Genomic DNA, 19,546 nt, shown 5'->3' with positions numbered 1-19,546 from the left:
ACAAGGATACATTATACAGCACAGGTAATATAGCCAGTATTCTATACTAACATTTAAAAATAATTTATTGGAGTGTACTTGATTTACAATTTGGGTTAATTTCAGGTCTACAACAAAGTGAATCAGTTGTACGTATACATATATCCACCTTTTTTTTTTCCTGATTCTTTTCCCATATAGGTCATTAGAGAGTACTGAGTGGAGTTCCCTGTGCTATACAACAGTTTCTTATTACTTATCTATTTTATATATAGTAGTGTGTGTAAATATCAGTCCCAATCTCCCAATTTATCCCTATTGGGCCACGATACTGTGAGCGTTGAGCAGGATATGGGGCGGGACGCCAAGCGCCTACGGGCCTGGAGGGTCCCGCCAGCCCTGGGCTGCGAGGTCGCCCACCACGCCACAACTCCCGGGTGCCCGAGGCCTCCTGTCACCTGCCTGGGCGGGCAGCAGGGCCGTGCCAGAGAAGGCTGGATGCTGGGCTGGTGGTAAGCTGCCAGCACCAGCGAAGCTGAGCCTCAAGAGGCACCCAGTGGCCCCTGGTGCCTACTACGGCCATACCACCCTGAAAGCGAGCCATCTCGTCTGATCTCGTGAAACTAAGCAGGGTCGGGCCTGGTGAGTACTTGGATGGGAGACCGCCTGGGAATACCAGGTGCTGTAGGCTTTTTTACCTCCCGCTCTGCCTTCTCCTGTACTCGTCCGCTGCCGAGGCCGGCTCCATCCCCACCGGGCACCGCTGCAGTCCTCAACTCCTCAGGCCCCTCCAAGCACAGCGTGCGCTGGAGGGGGCGCTCCCCGCCGGCCTGGCAAGCCATGCGGCCAGAAGGCGGCGCTGAAAGGCAGCCACACCCCAGCCACTCCCGTGGTGGCTGGCCTGGACCCAGACTCCGCCGCAGGCACAGGTGAGGTCCGTGCTGCCCGCGAGGCCCTCGACCTGCACCTGGCCACCCCCGCCAGCGTCCATCTGTGCTGCAACCTCCTGTTTGGCCGTGTATCACTCCACAGCTCCTTCCGGAAAAAGCCCACCCTCGGCCGTTTCACCACGGCCGGGGTTGGGAGTGGGGTCGTGGGTTGGGTCCGGTTCTCCTGGCCGGCTGGCCACCAGGTGCTGAGAACTGTGCTCGGTGGGTGACGTGGGGCAAGGGTGGCCATGCTGGGGCCAAGGGGCCGTGCCGGATCAATGGTGGCTCCCAGTGGCTTTGGGCCAACTGCCGTCAGGCAGGAGGGCCGGCCCGGCCGCGGCTGGACTGCACCTAGCACTGCGTGGGTGGACAGGGTGGGGAATGGCCAAGGGACCGTGGACCATGGGCCCTTAAGCCTCTGGAGCCACGTCTTTGGGAGCGATAAGCAGGATCTGGGGCGGTTCGCCAAGCGCCTACGGGCCTGGCTGTTCCTGCCCAAACTGAGCTGTGAGGTCGCCCAAGACACCACCATCCCCTGGACCCCGAGGCCTGCTGTCGCCTGCCTGAGTGGGCGGCAGGGCCGTGCTGCAGAGGGCTGGTCACCGGACTGGCGGTAATTGGCCAGCACCAGCTAAGCTGAGCCTCAAGAGGCACCCCGTGGCCCCCACTGCCTTCTACGGCCATACCACCCTAAACGCACACCATCTAGTCTGATCTCGGAAGCTAAGCAGGGTTGGGCCTGTTTAGTACCTGGATGGGAGACCACCTGGGAATAACGGGTGCTCTAGTATCCCTTGCCTCCCGATCCGCATTTTCCTTTAGTCGCCGGTGCCCGAGGCTTCCTCTGCCCCCGTGTGGCACTCCTGAAGGCCTCATCTCCTCAGGCTCCTCCCAACACAGTGAGATCCAGAGGGGGCGCTCCCCATCGGTTTGGCTAGACATGCCGCCAGAAGGCGGCCCTGGAAGGCAACCGAACCCCAGCCGCTCCCGTGGTGGCAGGCCTGGAACCAGACTCTGCCGCAGGCCCAGGTGAAGATCGTGAGGCCCGCGAGGCCCTCGACCTGCACCTGGCCGCCCCCACCTGTGCCCATCCACACCGCAGCCACCTACCTGCCCGTGTGTCTCTGTACAGCTCCCTCCAGAAAAAACCCACCCTCCGCCATTTCGCCACGGCTCAGGGCGGGAGCGGGGTCATGGACCGGGACCTGTTCTCCAAGTCAGCTGGCCTCCAGGCAACGGGAACTGTGCTCGGCGGGTGGCGTGGATGCAAGGGTGGCTTTGCTGGGGCTAAAGGGCCATGCCTGCACAATGGTGGTTCCCAGTGGCTTTGGGCCAACTGCCTTCGGCAGGAAGGCCTGCCCGGCCGTGGCTGGGCTGTGCCTAGCACTGCATGGGTGGACAGGGTGGGGAATGCTCAAGGGACTGCGGGCCCCTGGCACTTAAGCCTCTGAGGCCACATCCTTGTGAGCGTCGAGCAGGATCTGGGGCGGAGCATCAAGCGACAATGGGCCTGGAGGTTCCCGCCCGAACTGAGCTGGAAGGTAGCCCAAGATTCCGCCACCTCTGGGTCCCCGAGGCCGCTAGTCGCCTGCCTGGGCAGGCAGCAGGGCCGTACTGCAGAGGGCTGGCCACCGATGTGGCGGAAAGTCAACATCCCCAGCGAAGCTGAGCCTCAAGAGGCACCCCGTGGCCCCCGCTGCCTTCTATGGCCATACAACCCTGAGAGCATTCCATCTCATCTGATCTCACAAGCTAAGCAGGATCAGGCCTGGTTAGTACTTGGATGGGAGACTACATAGGAATATCGGGTGCTGTAGGCTTTTTTCCCTCCCGCATCACCTTCTACTTTAGTTGCCGGTGGCCGAGGCCGCCTCCTCCCCTGACGGGCACCGCCACAGGCCTCACCTCCTCAGGCCCCTCCCAACACAGCATGCTCTGGAGGGGGCGCTCCTCACCGGTCTGGCTGGACATGCGGCCAGAAGGTGGCCCTGAAAGATAGTCATAAACCAGCCGCTCCCGGGGTGGCTGGCCCTCACCCAGACTGCGCCGCAGGCCCGGGTGAAGGCCGTAAGGCCCACGAGGCCGTCGACCTACACCTGGCCACCACCACCAGCGCCCATCCACGCCGCAGCCACCTATCTGCCCGTGTGTCTATATACAGCTCCCTCCAGAAACAGCCCACCCTCTGCCATTTCGCCACGCCTGGAGGCGGGAGCGGGGTCGTGGGCCGTGACCAGATCTCCAGGTCAGCTGACCTCCAGTACCTGGAACGGTGCGTGGCTGGTGGCGTGGGTGCAAGGGTGGCTTTGCTGGGGCTAAGGGGCCGTGGCGGCCCAATGGTGGCTCCCACTGGCTTTGGGCCAACTGCCGTCGGGCAGGAGGGCCGGCCCGGCCTTAGCCGGGCTGTGCCTAGCACTGCGTGGGTGGACACAGTGGGGAATGCCAAAAGGACAGCAGGCCACTGGCCCTCCAGCCTCAGAGGCCACGTCCTTGTGAGCATCGAGCGGGATCTGGGGCAGAGCCTCAAGCGCCTACGGGTCTGGAGGTTCCCGCAAGAACTGGGCTGCAAGGTCGCCCAAGACTCTGCCACCTCCGGGTCCCCGAGGCCTCCTGTCGCCTGCCTGGGCAGGCAGCAGGGCCGTGCAGGAGAGGGCTGGCCACCGGCCTGGCGGTAAGTCACCAGCACCAGCGAAGCTGAGCCTCAAGAGGCACCCCGTGGCCCCCACTGCCTTCTATGGCCATACAACCCTGAGCGCATCCCATCTCATCTGATCTCCCAAGCTAAGCAGGATCGGGCCTGGTTAGTACTTGGATGGGAGACTACATGGGAATACCGGGTGCTGTAGGCTTTTTTCCCTCGCGCACCACCTTCTCCTTTAGTCGCCCGCGGCCGAGATCGGGTCCTCCCCTGCCGGGCACCGCCGCAGGCCTCACCTCCACAGAACCCTCCCAACACAGCGTGCGCTGGAAGGGGCGCCCCCAGCCCGACTGGCTGGACATGCGGCCAGAAGGCGGCCCTGTTAGGCAGCCGCACTCCAGCCGCTCCCGGGGTGGCTGGCGCGGGCCCAGACTCCGCCGCAGGCCCTGGTGACAGCCGTGAGGCACGCGAAGCCCTCGTCCTGCACCTGGCCGCCCCCGCCAGCGCCCATTCGCGCCGCATCCACCTGTCTGCCTGTGTGTCTCTCTACAGCTCCCTCCGGAAAAAGCCCACCCTCCACTGTTTCACCATGGCTGGGTGCGGGAGCGAGGTCGTGGGCCGGGTCTGGTTCTCCGGGCCGGCCGGCCACCATGCGCTGGGAACAGTGCTCAGTGGGTGGCGTGGGGGCAAGGGTGGCCTTGCTGCGTCCAATGGGCCGTGCCGCATCAATGGTGGCTCCCAGTGGCTTTGGGCTACCTGCTGTCAGGCAGGAGGGCCGGCCCAGCCGCGGCTGGACTGCACCTACTACTGCGTGGGTGGACAGGGTTGGGAATGCCCAAGGGAACGTGGACCACGGGCCCTTAAGCCTTCGGAGCCACGTCTTTGTGAGCGTCGAGCGGGATCTGGGGCGGTTCGCCAAGCGCCTATGTGCCTGGATGTTCCCGCCGGAACTGAGCTGCGAGGTCGTCCAAGACTCCACCACCCCGAGACCCCGAGGCCTGCTGTCGCCGGCCTGGGTGGGCCGCAGGGCAGTGCTGCAGATGGCTGGTCGTCGGACTGCTTGTAATTCGCCAGCACCAGCTAAGCTGAGCCTCAAGAGGCACCCCGTGCCCCCCGCTGCCTTCTACAGCCAAACCACCCTGAACGCGCCCCATCTCGTCTGATCCTGGAAGCTAAGCAGGGTCAGGCCTGGTTAGTACTTGGATGAGAGACCACATGGGAATACCGGGTGCTGTAGGCTTTTTTGCCTCCCACTATAAATTCTCCTTTAGTCGCCCACGGCTGAGGTCGCCTCCGCCTCCGCCGGACACCGCTGCAGGCCTCACCTCCTCAGGCCCCTCCCAACACAGTGTGCTCTGGAGGGTGCGCTCCCCGCCGGTCTGGCTGGACATGTGGCAAGAAGGCGGCCCTGGAAGATAGCCATAAACCAGCCTCGCCCGGGGTGGCTGGCCTTCACCCAAACTGAGCCGCAGGCCTGGGTGAAGGCCGTTACGCCCACGAGGCCCTCGACCTACACCTGGCCGCACCCACCAGTGCGAATCCACGCCGCAGCCGCCTATCTGCCCGTGTGTCTCTACACAGTTCCCTCCAGAAAAAGCCCACCCTCTGCCACTTCACCACGCCTGGAGGCGGGAGCAGGGTCGTGGGATTTGACCAGTTCTCCAGGTCAGCTGACCTCCAGTACCCGGAACGGTGCGTGGCTTTTGGAGTGAGTGCAAGGGTGGCTTTGCTGGGGCTAAGGGGCCGTGGCGGCCCAATGGTGGCTCCCACTGGCCCTGGACCAACTGCCGTCGGGCAGGGGTTCGGCCCGGCCTTAACGGGGCTGGGCCTAGCACTGCGTGGGTGGACACAGTGGGGAATGCCAAAAGGACAGCAGGCCACTGGCCCTCCAGCCTCAGAGGCCACGTCCTTGTGAGAATCGTGCGGGATCTGGGGCAGAGCCTCAAGCGCCTACGGGTCTGGAGGTTCCCGCAAGAACTGGGCTGCAAGGTCGCCCGAGACTCTGCCACCTCCAGGTCCCCGAGGCCTCCTGTCGCCTGCCTGGGCAGGCAGCAGGGCCGTGCAGGAGAGGGCTGGCCACCGGCCTGGCGGTAAGTCACCAGCACCAGCTAAGTTGAGCCTCAAGAGGCACCCCGTGGCCCCCACTGCCTTCTATGGCCATACAACCCTGAGCGCATCCCATCTCATCTGATCTCACAAGCTAAGCAGGATCGGGCCTGGTTAGTACTTGGATGGGAGACTACATGGGAATACCGGGTGCTGTAGGCTTTTTTCCCTCCCGCATCACCTTCTCCTTTAGTCGCCCGTGGCTGAGGCCGCTTCCTCCCCTGCCGGGCACCGCCGCAGGCCTCACCTCCATAGGCCCCTCCCAACACAGCGTGCGCCGGAATGGGCGCCCCCAGCCGCACTGGCTGGACATGCGGCCAGAAGTCGGCCCTGTTAGGCAGCCGCACCGCAGCCGCTCCCGGGGTGGCTGGCCCGGACCCAGACTCCACCGCTGGCCCTGGTGACAGCCGTGAGGCACGCGAAGCCCTCGTCCTGCACCTGGCCACCTCCGCCAGCGCCCATCTGTGCCGCAGCCACCTGTCTGCCTGTGTGTCTCTCCACAGCTCCCTCCGGAAAAAGCCCACCCTCCGCTGTTTCGCCATGGCCAGGTGCGGGAGCGAGGTCGTGGGCCAAGTCTGGTTCTCCGGGCCGGCCGGCCACCATGCGCTGGGAACAGTGCTCAGGGGGTGGCGTGGGGGCAAGGGTGGCCTTGCTGGGTCCAATGGGCCGTGCCGCATCAATGGTCGCTCCCAGTGGCTTTGGGCTACCTGCCGTCAGGCAGGAGAGACGGCCCCGCCGCGGCTGGACTGCACCTAATACTGCGTGGGTGGACAGGGTTGGGAATGCCCAAGGGACCATGGACCACGGGCCCTTAAGCCTTCGGAGGCACGTCTTTGTGAGCGTCGAGCGGGATCTGGGGCGGTTCGCCAAGCGCCTATGTGCCTGGATGTTCCCGCCAGAACTGAGCTGCGAGGTCATTCGAGACTCCACCACCCCCAGACCCCGAGGCCTGCTGTCGCCTGCCTGGGTGGGCCGCAGGGCCGTGCTGCAGAGGGCTGGTCGTCGGACTGGTGGTAATTCGCCAGCACCAGCTAAGCTGAGCCTCAAGATGCACCCCTTCGCCCCTGCTGCCTTCTACGGCCGTACCACCCTAAACGCACCTCATCTCGTCTGATCTTGGAAGCTAAGCAGGGTCGGGTCTGTTTACTACCTGGATGGGCGACCACCTGGGAATACTAGATGCTGTAGTATTTTTTGCCTCCCGATCTGCCTTTTCTTGTAGTCGCCGGTGCTCGAGGCTTCCTCTGCTCCCGCCGGGCACGGCTGCAGTCCTCATCTACTCAAGCCTCTCCCAACACAGCGTGCGCTGGAGGGGGCCCAGCCCGCCCGTCTGGCTGGACATGCCGTCAGAAGGTGGCCCTGGAAGGCAGCCACACCCCACCCTCTCCCGGGGTGGCCGGCCCGCACCCAGACTCCGCTGCAGGCCCGGGTGAAGATCGTGAGGCCCGCGAGGCCCTCGACCTGTCCCTGGCCGACCCCACCAGCGCCCATCCGCGCCACAGCCACCTGTCTGCCCGTGTGTCTCTCCACAGCTCCCTCCAGAAAAAGCCCACCCTCCACCGTTTCACCATGGCAGGGGGCGGGAGTGGGGTCGTGGGCCGGACCGGTTCTCCGGGCCGGCCGGTCACCAGGCGCAGGGAACTTTGCTAGGCAGTAGGCCTGGGGGAAAGGGTGGCCTTGTTGGGTCTAAGGGGTCGTGCCGACTCAATGGTGGCTCCAAGTGGCATCAGACCAACTGCCATCGGGCAGGAGGGCCGGCCCGGCCATAGCTTGGCTGCGCCTAGCACTACGTGGGTGGATAGTGTGGGGAATGCCAAAGGGACGGCAGGCCACTGGCCCTTAAGCCTCAGGGGCCACCGCCTTGTGAGCATCGAGCGGGATCTTGGGTGGAGCGTCAAGCGCCTACGGGTCTGGAGGTTCCCGCCCGAACTGGGCTGCAAGGTCGACCAAGACTCTGCTACCCCCGGGTCCCCGAGGACTCCTGTCGCCTGCCTTGGCGGGCGGCTGGGCAATGCTGGAGAGCGTTGGCTGCCGGGGTGGCGGCAAGGCCCAGCACCAGCGAAGATGAGCCTCAAGAGTCACCCCTTGGCCCCCGCTGCCTTCTACGGCCATACAAACCTGAACGCGCCCCATCTCGTCTGATCCTGGAAGCTAAGCAGGCTCGGGCCTGGTTAGTACTTGGATGGGAGACCACATGGGAATACCGGGTGCTATAGGCTTTTTTGCCTCCCACTATAAATTCTCCTTTAGTCGCCCACGGCTGAGGTCGCCTCCGCCTCTGCCGGACACCGCTGCAGGCCTCACCTCCTCAGGCCCCTCCCAACAGAGTGTGCTCTGGAGGGTGCGCTCCCCGCCGGTCTGGCTGGACATGTGTCCAGAAGGCGGCCCTGGAAGATAGCCATAAACCAGCCGCTCCCGGGGTGGCTAGCCCTCACCCAAACTGAGCCGCAGGCCTGGGTGAAGGCCTTAAGGCCCACGAGGCCCTCGACCTACACCTGGCCGCCCCCACCAGCGCCCATCCACGCCGCAGCCACCTATCTGCCCGTGTGTCTCTATACAGCTCCCTCCAGAAAAAGCCCACGGTCTGCCATTTCACCACGCCTGGAGGTGGGAGCGGGGTCGTGGGCCGTGACCGGTTCTCCAGGTCAGCTGACCTTCAGTACCCGGAACGGTGCGTGGCTGGTGGCGTGGTTGCAAGGGTGGCCTTGCCTGGGCTAAGGGGCCGTGGCGGCCCAATGGTGGCTCCCACTGGCTTTGGCCCAACTGCTGTCGGGAAGGAGGGCCGGCCCGGCCTTAGCCGGGCTGCGCCTAGCACTGCGTGGGTGGACACAGTGGGGAATGACAAAAGGACAGCAGGCCACTGGCCCTTCAGCCTCAGAGGCCACGTCCTTGTGAGCATTGAGCGGGATGTGCGGCAGAGCCTCAAGCGCCTACGGGTCTGAAGGTTCCCGCAAGAACTGGGCTGCAAGGTCGCCCAAGACTCTGCCACCTCCGGGTCCCCGAGGCCTCCTGTCGCCTGCCTGTGCAGGCAGCAGGGCCGTGCAGGAAAGGGCTGGCCACCGGCCTGGCGGTAAGTCACCAGCACCAGCGAAGCTGAGCCTCAAGAGGCACCCCGTGGCCCCCACTGCCTTCTATGGCCATACAACCCTGAGCGCATCCCATCTCATCTGATCTCCCAAGCTAAGCAGGATCGGGCCTGGTTAGTACTTGGATGGGAGACTACATGGGAATACCGGGTGCTGTAGGCTTTTTTCCCTCCCGCACCACTTTCTCCTTTAGTCGCCCGCGGCAGAGGCCGGCTCCTCCCCTGCCGGGCACCGCCGCAGGCCTCACCTCCTCAGGACCCTCCCAACACACCGTGCGCCGGAAGTGGCGCCCCCAGCCGCACTGGCTGGACATGCGGCCAGATGTCGGCCCTGTTAGGCAGCCGCACCCCAGCCGCTCCCGGGGTGGCTGGCCCAGACCCAGACTCCGCCGCAGGCCCTGGTGACAGCCGTGAGGCACGCGAAGCCCTCGTCCTGCACCTGGCCACCCCCGACAGCGCCCATCCGCGCCGCAGCCACCTGTCTGCCTGTGTGTCTCTCCACAGCTCCCTCCGGAAAAAGCCCACCCTCCGCTGTTTCGCCATGGCCGGGTGCGGGAGCGAGGTCGTGGGCCGGGTACAGTTCTCCGGGCCGGCCGGCCACCATGCGCTGGGAACAGTGCTCAGTGGGTGGCGTGGGGGCAAGGGTGGCCTTGCTGGGTCCAATGGGCCGTGCGGCATCAATGGTGGCTCCCAATGGCTTTGGGCTACCTGCCGTCAGGCAGGAGGGCCGTCTCAGCCGCAGCAGAACTGCACCTACTACTGCGTGGGTGGACAGGGTTGGGAATGCCCAAGGGACTGTGGACCACAGGCCCTTAATCCTTCGGATCCACGTCTTTGTGAGCGTCGGGCGGGATCTGGTGCGGTTAGCCAAGCGCCTATGTGCCTGGATGTTCCCGCCAGAACTGAGCTGCGAGGTCGTCCAAGACTCCACCAACCCCGGTCCCCGAGGCGTGCTGTCGCCTGCCTGGGTGGGCCGCAGGGCCGTGGTGCAGAGGGCTGGTCGCCGGACTGGCGGTAATTCGCCAGCACCAGCTAAGCTGAGCCTCAAGAGGCACCCCGTGACCCCCGCTGCCTTCTACGGCCATACCACCCTAAACGCAACTCATTTCGTCTGATCTCGGAAGCTAAGCAGGGTCGGGTCTGTTTACTACCTAGATGGGAGACCACCTGGGAATACTAGAGGCTGTTCTCTTTGTTGCCTCCCGATCTGCCTTTTCTTGTATTCGCCGGTGCTTGAGGCTTCCTCTGCTCCCGCCGGGCATGGCTGCAGGCCTCATCTACTCAAGCCTCTCCCAACACAGCGTGCGCTGGAGGGGGCCCAGCCCGCCCGTCTGGCTGGACATGCCGCGAGAAGGAGGCCCTGGAAGGTAGCCACACCCCACCCTCTCCCGGGGTGGCCGGCCCGCACCCAGACTCCGCCGCAGGCCCGGGTGAAGATTGTGAGGCCCGCGAGGCCCTGGACCTGCCCCTGGCTGACCACACCAGCGCCCTTCCGTGCCGCAGCCACCTGTCTGCCCGTGTGTCTCTCCACAGCTCCCTCCAGAAAAAGCCCACCCTCCACCATCTCACCATGGCAGGGGGCAGGAGTGGGGTCGTGGGCCGGACCGGTTCCCCGGGCCGGCCGGTCACCAGGTGCAGGGAACGTTCCTCGGCAGTTGGCGAGGGGGAAAGGTTGGCCTTGTTGTGTCTAAGGGGCCGTGCCGACTCAATGGTGGCTCCCAGTGGCTTCAGGCCAACTGCCGTCGGGCAGGAGGGTAGGCCCGGCCATTGCCGGGCTTCGCCTAGAACTGTGTGGGCAGACAGGGTGGCCAATGCCCAAGGGACCGCGGGCCACGGGCCCTTAAGCCCCTGGGGCCACGTCGTTGTGAGCGTCAAGCGGGATCTGGGGCGGAGGGCCAAGCGCCTATGGGCCTGGAGGGTTCCGCCTGACCTGAGCTGCGAGGTCACCCACGAGTCTGCCAACCCCGGGTCCCCGAGGACTCCTGTCACCTGCCTTGGCGGCGGCTGTGCCGTGCTGGAGAGGGTTGGCTACCGGGCTGTCGGCAAGCCCCAGCACCAGCGAAGCTGAGTCTCAAGAGTCACCCCGTGGCCCCCACTGTCTTCTACGGCCATACCACCCTGAACGCGCCCCATCTCGTCTGATCCTGGAAGCTAAGCAGGGTCGGGCCTGTTTAGTACTTGGATGGGAGACCACATGGGAATACCAGGTGCTGTAGGCTTTTTTGCCTCCCACTATAAATTCTCCTTTAGTCGCCCACGGCTAAGTTCGCCTCCACCTCCGCCGGACACCGCTGCAGGCCTCACCTCCTCAGGCCCCTCCCAACACAGTGTGCTCTGGAGGGTGCGCTCCCCGCCGGTCTGGCTGGACATGCGGCCAAAAGGCGGCCCTGGAAGATAGCCATAAACCAGCCGCTCCCGGGGTGGCTGGCCCTCACCCAGAATGCGCCGTAGGCCCGGGTGAAGGCCGTAAGGCCCATGAGGCCGTCGACCTACACCTGGCCACCCCCACCAGCGCCCATCCACGCCACAGCCACCTATCTGCCCGTGTGTCTCTATACAGCTCCCTACAGAAAAAGCCCACCCTCTGCCATTTCACCACGCCTGGAGGCGGGAGTGGGGTCGTGGGCCGTGACCAGTTCTCCAGGTCAGCTGACCTCCAGTACCCCGAACGGTGCGTGGATTTTGGCGTGGGTGCAAGGGTGGCTTTGCTGGGGCTAAGGAGCCGTGGCGGCCCAATGGTGGCTCCCACTGGCTTTGGGCCCACTGCCGTCGGGAAGGAGGGCCGGCCCGGCCTTAGCCGGGCTGCGCCTAGCACTGCGTGGGTGGACACAGTGGGGAATGCCAAAAGGACAGCAAGCCACTGGCCCTCCAGCCTCAGAGGCCACGTCCTTGTAAGCATCGAGCGGGATCTGGGGCGGAGCCTCAAGCGCCTACGGGTCTGGAGGTTCCCGCAAGAACTGGGCTGCAAGGTCACCCAAGACTCTGCCACCTCCGTGTCCCCGAGGCCTCCTGTCGCCTGCCTGGGCAGGCAGCAGGGCCGTGCAGGAGAGGGCTGGCCACCGGCCTGGCGATAAGTCACCAGCACCAACGAAGCTGAGCCTCAAGAGGCACCCCATGGCCCCCACTGCCTTCTATGGCCATACAACCCTGAGCGCATCCCATCTCATCTGATCTCCCAAGCTAAGCAGGATCGGGCCTGGTTAGTACTTGGATGGGAGACTACATGGGAATACCGGGTGCTGTAGGCTTTTTTCCCTCCCGCACCACTTTCTCCTTTAGTCGCCCGCGGCAGAGGCCGGCTCCTCCCCTGCCGGGCACCGCCGCAGGCCTCACCTCCTCAGGACCCTCCCAACACACCGTGCGCCGGAAGTGGCGCCCCCAGCCGCACTGGCTGGACATGCGGCCAGATGTCGGCCCTGTTAGGCAGCCGCACCCCAGCCGCTCCCGGGGTGGCTGGCCCGGACCCAGACTCCGCCGCAGGCCCTGGTGACAGCCGTGAGGCACGCGAAGCCCTCGTCCTGCACCTGGCCACCCCCGACAGCGCCCATCCGCGCCGCAGCCACCTGTCTGCCTGTGTGTCTCTCCACAGCTCCCTCCGGAAAAAGCCCACCCTCCGCTGTTTCGCCATGGCCGGGTGCGGGAGCGAGGTCGTGGGCCGGGTACAGTTCTCCGGGCCGGCCGGCCACCATGCGCTGGGAACAGTGCTCAGTGGGTGGCGTGGGGGCAAGGGTGGCCTTGCTGGGTCCAATGGGCCGTGCGGCATCAATGGTGGCTCCCAATGGCTTTGGGCTACCTGCCGTCAGGCAGGAGGGCCGTCTCAGCCGCAGCAGAACTGCACCTACTACTGCGTGGGTGGACAGGGTTGGGAATGCCCAAGGGACTGTGGACCACAGGCCCTTAATCCTTCGGATCCACGTCTTTGTGAGCGTCGGGCGGGATCTGGTGCGGTTAGCCAAGCGCCTATGTGCCTGGATGTTCCCGCCAGAACTGAGCTGCGAGGTCGTCCAAGACTCCACCAACCCCGGTCCCCGAGGCGTGCTGTCGCCTGCCTGGGTGGGCCGCAGGGCCGTGGTGCAGAGGGCTGGTCGCCGGACTGGCGGTAATTCGCCAGCACCAGCTAAGCTGAGCCTCAAGAGGCACCCCGTGACCCCCGCTGCCTTCTACGGCCATACCACCCTAAACGCAACTCATTTCGTCTGATCTCGGAAGCTAAGCAGGGTCGGGTCTGTTTACTACCTAGATGGGAGACCACCTGGGAATACTAGAGGCTGTTCTCTTTGTTGCCTCCCGATCTGCCTTTTCTTGTATTCGCCGGTGCTTGAGGCTTCCTCTGCTCCCGCCGGGCATGGCTGCAGGCCTCATCTACTCAAGCCTCTCCCAACACAGCGTGCGCTGGAGGGGGCCCAGCCCGCCCGTCTGGCTGGACATGCCGCGAGAAGGAGGCCCTGGAAGGTAGCCACACCCCACCCTCTCCCGGGGTGGCCGGCCCGCACCCAGACTCCGCCGCAGGCCCGGGTGAAGATTGTGAGGCCCGCGAGGCCCTGGACCTGCCCCTGGCTGACCACACCAGCGCCCTTCCGTGCCGCAGCCACCTGTCTGCCCGTGTGTCTCTCCACAGCTCCCTCCAGAAAAAGCCCACCCTCCACCATCTCACCATGGCAGGGGGCAGGAGTGGGGTCGTGGGCCGGACCGGTTCCCCGGGCCGGCCGGTCACCAGGTGCAGGGAACGTTCCTCGGCAGTTGGCGAGGGGGAAAGGTTGGCCTTGTTGTGTCTAAGGGGCCGTGCCGACTCAATGGTGGCTCCCAGTGGCTTCAGGCCAACTGCCGTCGGGCAGGAGGGTAGGCCCGGCCATTGCCGGGCTTCGCCTAGAACTGTGTGGGCAGACAGGGTGGCCAATGCCCAAGGGACCGCGGGCCACGGGCCCTTAAGCCCCTGGGGCCACGTCGTTGTGAGCGTCAAGCGGGATCTGGGGCGGAGGGCCAAGCGCCTATGGGCCTGGAGGGTTCCGCCTGACCTGAGCTGCGAGGTCACCCACGAGTCTGCCAACCCCGGGTCCCCGAGGACTCCTGTCACCTGCCTTGGCGGCGGCTGTGCCGTGCTGGAGAGGGTTGGCTACCGGGCTGTCGGCAAGCCCCAGCACCAGCGAAGCTGAGTCTCAAGAGTCACCCCGTGGCCCCCACTGTCTTCTACGGCCATACCACCCTGAACGCGCCCCATCTCGTCTGATCCTGGAAGCTAAGCAGGGTCGGGCCTGTTTAGTACTTGGATGGGAGACCACATGGGAATACCAGGTGCTGTAGGCTTTTTTGCCTCCCACTATAAATTCTCCTTTAGTCGCCCACGGCTAAGTTCGCCTCCACCTCCGCCGGACACCGCTGCAGGCCTCACCTCCTCAGGCCCCTCCCAACACAGTGTGCTCTGGAGGGTGCGCTCCCCGCCGGTCTGGCTGGACATGCGGCCAAAAGGCGGCCCTGGAAGATAGCCATAAACCAGCCGCTCCCGGGGTGGCTGGCCCTCACCCAGAATGCGCCGTAGGCCCGGGTGAAGGCCGTAAGGCCCATGAGGCCGTCGACCTACACCTGGCCACCCCCACCAGCGCCCACCCACGCCACAGCCACCTATCTGCCCGTGTGTCTCTATACAGCTCCCTACAGAAAAAGCCCACCCTCTGCCATTTCACCACGCCTGGAGGCGGGAGTGGGGTCGTGGGCCGTGACCAGTTCTCCAGGTCAGCTGACCTCCAGTACCCCGAACGGTGCGTGGATTTTGGCGTGGGTGCAAGGGTGGCTTTGCTGGGGCTAAGGAGCCGTGGCGGCCCAATGGTGGCTCCCACTGGCTTTGGGCCCACTGCCGTCGGGAAGGAGGGCCGGCCCGGCCTTAGCCGGGCTGCGCCTAGCACTGCGTGGGTGGACACAGTGGGGAATGCCAAAAGGACAGCAAGCCACTGGCCCTCCAGCCTCAGAGGCCACGTCCTTGTAAGCATCGAGCGGGATCTGGGGCGGAGCCTCAAGCGCCTACGGGTCTGGAGGTTCCCGCAAGAACTGGGCTGCAAGGTCACCCAAGACTCTGCCACCTCCGTGTCCCCGAGGCCTCCTGTCGCCTGCCTGGGCAGGCAGCAGGGCCGTGCAGGAGAGGGCTGGCCACCGGCCTGGCGATAAGTCACCAGCACCAACGAAGCTGAGCCTCAAGAGGCACCCCATGGCCCCCACTGCCTTCTATGGCCATACAACCCTGAGCGCATCCCATCTCATCTGATCTCACAAGCTAAGCAGGATCGGGCCTGGTTAGTACTTGGATGGGAGACTACATGGGAATACCGGGTGCTGTAGGCTTTTTTCCCTCGCGCACCACCTTCTCCTTTAGTCGCCCGTGGCCGAGGCCGGCTCCTCCCCTGCCGGGCACCACCGCAGGCCTCACCTCCTCAGGCCCCTCCCGACACAGTGTGCGCCGGAAGGGTCGCCCCCAGCCGCACTGGCTGGACATGCGGCCAGAAGGAGGCCCTGTTAGGCAGCCGCACCAAAGCCGATCCCGGGGTGGCTGGCCCGGAACTATACTCCACCGCAGGCCCGGGTGACAGCCGTGAGGCACGCGAAGCCCTCGTCCTGCACATGGCCACCTCTGCCAGCGCCCATCCATGCCGCAGCCAACTGTCTGCCTGTGTGTCTCTCCACAGCTCTCTCCGAAAAAGCCCACCGTCCGCTGCTTCGCCACGGCCGGGTGCGAGAGCGTGGTCGTGGGCCGGGTCCGGTTCTCCGGGCCGGCCGGCCACCATGCGCTGGGAACAGTGCTCAGTGGGTGGTGTGGGGGCAAGGGTGGTCTTGCTGGTTCCAATGGGCCGTGCGACATCAATGGTGGCTCCCAGTGTCTTTGGGCTACCTGCCCTCAGGCAGGAGGGCCGGCCCAGCCGCGGCTGGACTGCACCTACTACTGCGTGGGTGGACAGGGTTGGGAATGCCCAAGGGACCGTGGACCACGGGCCCTTAAGCCTTCGGAGCCACGTCTTTGTGAGCGTCGAGCGGGATCTGGGGCGGTTCACCAAGCGCCTATGTGCCTGGATGTTCCCGCCAGAACTGAGCTGCGAGGTCGTCCAAGACTCCACCACCCCCGGACCCCGAGGGCTGCTGTCGCCTGCCTGGGTGGGCCGGAGGGCCGTGCTGCAGAGGGCTGGTCACCGGATTGGTGGTAATTCTCCAGCAGCAGCTAAGCTGAGCCTCAAGAGGCACCCCGTGGCCCCTGCTGCCTTCTACGGCCATGCCACCCTAAACACAACTCATCTCGTCTGATCTTAGAAGCTAAGCAGGGTCGGGTATGTTTACTATCTGGATGGGAGACCACCTGGGAATACTAGATGCTGTAGTATTTTTTGCCTCCCGATCTGCCTTTTCTTGTAGTCGCCGGTGCTCGAGGATTCCTCTGCTCCTCCCGGGCACAGCTGCAGGCCTCATCTACTCAAGCCTCTCCCAACACATCGTGCGCTGGAGGGGGCCCAGCCCGCCCGTCTGGCTGGACATGCCGCCAGAAGGAGGCCCTGGAAGGCAGCCACACCCCACCCTCTCCTGGGGTGGCCGGCCCAGACCCAGACTCCGCTGTAGGCCCGGGTGAAGATCGTGAGGCCCGCGAGGCCCTGGTCCTGCCCCTGGCTGACCCCACAAGCGCCCATCCGTGGCGCAGCCACCTGTCTGCCCGTGTGTCTCTCCACAGCTCCCTCCAGAAAAAGCCCAGCCTCCACCGTTTCACCATGGCAGGGGGCGGGAGTGGGGTCGTGGGCCGGACCGGTTCTCCGGGCCGGCTGGTCACCAGGCGCAGGGAACTTTGCTCGGCAGTTGTTGTGGGGGAAAGGGTGGCCTTGTTGGGTCTAAGGGGTCGTGCCGACTCAAGGGTGGCTCCCAGTGGCTTCAGACCAACTGCCGTCGGGCAGGAGGGCCAGCCCGGCCACGGCCGGGCTTCGCCTAGAACTGCGTGGGCAGACAGGGTGGCCAATGCCCGAGGGACCGCAGGCCACGGGCCCTTAAGACCCCGGGGCCACGTCGTTGTGAGCGTCAAGCGGGATCTGGGGCGGAGGGCCAAGCGCCTATGGGCCTGGAGGGTCCCGCCTGACCTGAGCTGCGAGGTCACCCACAAGTCTGCCAACCCCGGGTCCCCGAGGACTCCTGTCACCTGCCTTGGCGGTGGCTGTGCCGTGCTGGACAGGGTTGGCTACCGGGCTGTCGGCAAGCCCCAGCACCAGCGAAGCTGAGCCTCAAGAGGCACCCCGTGGCCCCCACTGCCTTCTACGGCCATACCACCCTGAACGCGCCCCATCTCGTCTGATCCTGGAAGCTAAGCAGGGTCGGGTCTGGTTAGTACTTGGATGGGAGACCACATGGGAATACCGGGTGCTGTAGGCTTTTTTGCCTCGCACTATAAATTCTCCTTTAGTCGCCCACGGCTGAGGTCGCCTCCGCCTCCGCTGGACACCGCTGCAGGCCTCACCTCCTCAGGCCCCTCCCAACACAGTGTGCTCTGGAGGGTGCGCTCCCCGCCGGTCTGGCTGGACATGCGGCCAGAAGGCGCCCCTGGAAGATAGCCATAAACCAGCTGCTCCCGGGGTGGCTGTCCCTCACCCAGACTGCGCCGCAGGCCCGGGTGAAGGCCGTAAGGCCCATGAGGCCGTCGACCTACACCTGGCCACCACCACCAGCGCCCATCCACGCCACAGCCACCTATCTGCCCGTGTGTCTCTATACAGCTCCCTCCAGAAAAAGCCCACCCTCTGCCATTTCACCACGCCTGGAGGCGGGAGCGGGGTCGTGGGCCGTGACCAGTTCTCCAGGTCAGCTGACCTCCAGTACCCGGAACGGTGCGTGGATTTTGGCGTGGGTGCAAGGGTGGCTTTGCTGGGGCTAAGGGGTGGTGGCGGCCCAATGGTGGCTCCACTGGCTTTGGGCCAACTGCCGTTGGGCAGGAGGGCCGGCCCGGCCTTAGCCGGGCTGCGCCTAGCACTGCGTGGGTGGACACAGTGGGGAATGCCAAAAGGACAGCAGGCCACTGGCCCTCCAGCCTCAGAGGCCACGTCCTTGTGAGCATTGAGCGGGATCTGGAGCGGAGCCTCAAGCGCCTACGGGTCTGGAGGTTCCCGCAAGAACTGGGCTGCAAGGTCGCCCAAGACTCTGCCACCTCCGTGTCCCCGAGGCCTCCTGTCGCCTGCCTGGGCAGGCAGCAGGGCCGTGCAGGAGAGGGCTGGCCACCGGCCTGGCGATAAGTCACCAGCACCAACGAAGCTGAGCCTCAAGAGGCACCCCATGGCCCCCACTGCCTTCTATGGCCATACAACCCTGAGCGCATCCCATCTCATCTGATCTCACAAGCTAAGCAGGATCGGGCCTGGTTAGTACTTGGATGGGAGACTACATGGGAATACCGGGTGCTGTAGGCTTTTTTCCCTCCCGCACCACCTTCTCCTTTAGTCGCCCGTGGCCGAGGCCGGCTCCTCCCCTGCCGGGCACCGCCGCAGATCTCACCTCCTCAGGCCCTTCGCAACACAGCGTGCGCCAGAATGGGCGCCCCCAGAGCACTGGCTGGACATGCGGCCAGAAGTCGGCCCTGTTAGGCAGCCGCACCCCAGCCGCTCTCGTGGTGGCTGGCCCAGACTCAGACTCCACCGCAGGCCCGGGTGACAGCCGTGAGGCACGCGAAGCCCTCGTCCTGCACCTGACCACCTCCGCCAGCGCCCATCTGCGCCGCAGCCACCTGTCTGCCTGTGTGTCTCTCCAAAGCTCCCTCCGGAAAAAGCCCACCCTCCGCTGTTTCACCATGGCTGGGTGCGGGAGCGAGGTCGTGGGCCGGGTCCGGTTTTCCGGGTCGGCCGGCCACCATGCGCTGGGAACAGTGCTCAGTGGGTGGCGTGGGGGCAAGGGTGGCCTAGCTGGGTCCAATGGGCCGTGCCGCATCAATGGTGGCTCCCAGTGGCTTTGGGCTACCTGCCCTCAGGCAGGAGGGCCGGCCCAGCCGCGGCTGGACTGCACCTACTACTGCGTGGGTGGACAGGGTTGGGAATGCCCAAGGGACCGTGGACCACGGGCCCTTAAGCCTTCGGAGCCACGTCTTTGTGAGCGTCGAGCGGGATCTGGGGCGGTTCGCCAAGCGCTTATGTGCCTGGATGTTCCCAACAGAACTGAGCTGCGAGGTCGTCCAAGACTCCACCAACCCCGGTCCCCGAGGCCTGCTGTCGCCTGCCTGGGTGGGCCGCAGGGCCGTGCTGCAGAGGGCTGGTTGCCGGACTGGCGGTAATTCGCCAGCACCAGCTAAGCTGAGCCTCAAGAGGCACCCCGTGGCCTCTGCTGCCTTCTACGGCCATACCACCCTAAACGCACCTCATCTCGTCTGATCTCGGAAGCTAAGCAGGGTCGGGTATGTTTACTACCTGGATGGGAGACCACCTGGGAATACTAGAGGCTGTAGTATTTTTTGCCTCCCGATCTGCCTTTTCTTGTAGTCGCCGGTGCTCGAGGCTTCCTCTGCTCCCGCCGGGCATGCCTGCAGGCCTCATCTACTCAAGCCTATCCCAACACAGCGTGCGCTGGAGGGGGCCCAGCCCGCCCGTCTGGCTGGACATGCCGCCAGAAGGAGGCGCTGGAAGATAGCCATAAACCAGCTGCTCCCGGGGTGGCTGGCCCTCACCCAGACTGCGCCGCAGGCCCGGGTGAAGGCTGTAAGGCCCATGAGGCCGTCGACCTACACCTGGCCACCCCCACCAGCGCCCATCCACGCCACAGCCACCTATCTGCCCGTGTGTCTCTATACAGCTCCCTCCAGAAAAAGCCCACCCT

General features: G+C 65.1%; 2 non-coding genes and 15 pseudogenes across 2 annotated transcripts; all 17 read left to right on the top strand.

Annotated features, from left to right (window-relative positions):
- Window positions 1–550: 550 nt before the first annotated feature.
- LOC130705089 (5S ribosomal RNA) lies at window positions 551–670 on the top strand (annotated as a pseudogene).
- Window positions 671–1,580: 910 nt separating this feature from the next.
- Window positions 1,581–1,699, top strand: LOC130705478 (5S ribosomal RNA; annotated as a pseudogene).
- A 910-nt stretch (window positions 1,700–2,609) lies between these two features.
- LOC130705336 (5S ribosomal RNA) lies at window positions 2,610–2,728 on the top strand (annotated as a pseudogene).
- A 910-nt stretch (window positions 2,729–3,638) lies between these two features.
- LOC114237985 (5S ribosomal RNA) lies at window positions 3,639–3,757 on the top strand (annotated as a pseudogene).
- A 910-nt stretch (window positions 3,758–4,667) lies between these two features.
- On the top strand, window positions 4,668–4,786 carry LOC114237982 (5S ribosomal RNA; annotated as a pseudogene).
- A 909-nt stretch (window positions 4,787–5,695) lies between these two features.
- On the top strand, window positions 5,696–5,814 carry LOC130705260 (5S ribosomal RNA; annotated as a pseudogene).
- Window positions 5,815–6,724: 910 nt separating this feature from the next.
- On the top strand, window positions 6,725–6,843 carry LOC130705481 (5S ribosomal RNA; annotated as a pseudogene).
- A 909-nt stretch (window positions 6,844–7,752) lies between these two features.
- LOC130705086 (5S ribosomal RNA) lies at window positions 7,753–7,871 on the top strand (annotated as a pseudogene).
- A 910-nt stretch (window positions 7,872–8,781) lies between these two features.
- LOC130705273 (5S ribosomal RNA) lies at window positions 8,782–8,900 on the top strand (annotated as a pseudogene).
- Window positions 8,901–10,837: 1,937 nt separating this feature from the next.
- Window positions 10,838–10,956, top strand: LOC130705110 (5S ribosomal RNA). The gene has a single exon (XR_009005749.1). It is a non-coding gene; the product is annotated as a 5S ribosomal RNA (ribosomal RNA).
- Window positions 10,957–11,866: 910 nt separating this feature from the next.
- LOC130705272 (5S ribosomal RNA) lies at window positions 11,867–11,985 on the top strand (annotated as a pseudogene).
- Window positions 11,986–13,922: 1,937 nt separating this feature from the next.
- Window positions 13,923–14,041, top strand: LOC130705099 (5S ribosomal RNA). Its single transcript, XR_009005748.1, has one exon. It is a non-coding gene; the product is annotated as a 5S ribosomal RNA (ribosomal RNA).
- Window positions 14,042–14,951: 910 nt separating this feature from the next.
- Window positions 14,952–15,070, top strand: LOC130705259 (5S ribosomal RNA; annotated as a pseudogene).
- Window positions 15,071–15,979: 909 nt separating this feature from the next.
- On the top strand, window positions 15,980–16,098 carry LOC130705253 (5S ribosomal RNA; annotated as a pseudogene).
- Window positions 16,099–17,006: 908 nt separating this feature from the next.
- Window positions 17,007–17,125, top strand: LOC130705266 (5S ribosomal RNA; annotated as a pseudogene).
- Window positions 17,126–18,034: 909 nt separating this feature from the next.
- On the top strand, window positions 18,035–18,153 carry LOC130705258 (5S ribosomal RNA; annotated as a pseudogene).
- A 909-nt stretch (window positions 18,154–19,062) lies between these two features.
- On the top strand, window positions 19,063–19,181 carry LOC130705091 (5S ribosomal RNA; annotated as a pseudogene).
- The last annotated feature ends 365 nt before the right edge of the window (window positions 19,182–19,546 follow it).

This window comes from Balaenoptera acutorostrata, chromosome 16, assembly GCF_949987535.1.
Source record: "Balaenoptera acutorostrata chromosome 16, mBalAcu1.1, whole genome shotgun sequence".
NCBI lineage: Eukaryota > Metazoa > Chordata > Mammalia > Artiodactyla > Balaenopteridae > Balaenoptera > Balaenoptera acutorostrata.
Note: the sequence above shows the minus strand (reverse complement) of the source record. Positions and strands in the feature narration are given on the sequence as shown.